General features: G+C 38.9%; 1 non-coding gene across 1 annotated transcript; it reads right to left on the bottom strand.

Moving 5' to 3' along the window:
* Positions 1 to 710: 710 nt before the first annotated feature.
* On the bottom strand, positions 711 to 834 carry LOC129034424 (small nucleolar RNA SNORA26). Its single transcript, XR_008501901.1, has one exon. It is a non-coding gene; the product is annotated as a small nucleolar RNA SNORA26 (small nucleolar RNA).
* Positions 835 to 1,451: the final 617 nt, after the last annotated feature.

Here is a 1,451-nt window from a genome sequence, read left to right as displayed (position 1 = left end):
ATTGACACCACCTCAATGGAGATATAAATCATAATCATTTTCATCAATACAGAAAGTGCCTTTGTGCTTCTTTCCAGCCAGTATCGCACCCCCAGCCACCTCCTCAGCAGCCACCAGATGAACTGCCTTTGGCCCGGGCATTTACAATTGGAAGGAGTGGTGGAAGGGCAGGTCCATGGAGGGAGCAGTGTACAAAGGCATGGACGTGTGAGAGATTGTGGCACATGCGAGAGAACTCCAGCCCTCTGATCTCATCTTCTTGGGCTGAGGGCAAGTCGTCTTTGTTAAATGAATGTTTGACAGAGATGAGACTAAGTGTCAGGTCACCAAGGGATGGGACATCAAGCAACTTGACTTTCATCCTGTAAGACAAAGGGGGCTGTGGAAGGGTTTCAGGCAGGGTAGTGGTCTTCATGGTATACTAAGACATTGATTTAATTAATTAATTAATTATTTTAGAGACTGGTCTTGCTCTGTCACCCAGTCTGGAGTGCAGTGGTGCAATCATAGCTCACTGAAGTCTTTAACTCCTAAGGCTCAAGTGATTCTCCCACCTTTGCCTCCCAAGTAGCTCGGACTACAGGTGTGCACCATCATGCTCAGCTTAAATGACCTTTTAAGCAGAGAAAACTTAAATGTCTCACTTGTTCTATGAACTATATAAAATTATCAGAAAGGTGCTTAAATTGTGATAAATTTTTTTCTGGTTAAGCTGTGACTCCAGACAGGATATACAGAGGAGTTTTACAATCTCGTCTCTGGGTTTTATGGAGAATTACTTTAGCTTTCTGTGTTAGTCTCTTAAAGAACTATGAACTTGCATTTTAAAGTTCAAATGGTTAAAACATTTTGAGGGCAAAGTTCTATTTTATTGGTAGGAAATCATTAAATTCATTCTTCTGTAAAAGATAGTAATCAGTCCTTTTATGTGAGGAGGGACAAATATTTAATTTAAAAATACTGCTTGACATCAAACAATTGATCAAATATTTCAATGAAGACAGAGTTTTATGCTCAGTGATAGTGTTGGATGGCGTCTGCATTTAAAATGCTCTTTCATATTAATTCAATATGTCATTGATCTCTGTCTTTGATTTACACAAAGGAGTCAGAGATGATTCTTTTCTGTAGGGAGAATCTCAAAAGCAGAAGCTGAACTGACACTACAGAAGAAATGAAATAAGACTCATTAGGACTTTTTGAGAGAGTGTTGTTTGGTGCAGTGTCTTCTGACTGAATTGATAGTTCATTTGCTTTTGAGATATAAAAGGGAAAAACAGTTACCTGAAAGAAACTTCCAGTCTCTGGAGCAAGGTGGCCTACCTTTGGAAGTTCATAGTCTAATGTTGACTGGTTGGTTTTGGGAATTGCTTCTGCCACCTTTCACCAAAGGAAACATTAGAATGCAAATTTGTTTTTAAAATTACATTGTTTTTCATACTTTGAAAAGT

Source organism: Pongo pygmaeus, chromosome 2 (assembly GCF_028885625.2).
Source record: "Pongo pygmaeus isolate AG05252 chromosome 2, NHGRI_mPonPyg2-v2.0_pri, whole genome shotgun sequence".
Lineage (NCBI taxonomy): Eukaryota > Metazoa > Chordata > Mammalia > Primates > Hominidae > Pongo > Pongo pygmaeus.
This window is presented reverse-complemented; position numbering and strand designations above follow the sequence as displayed.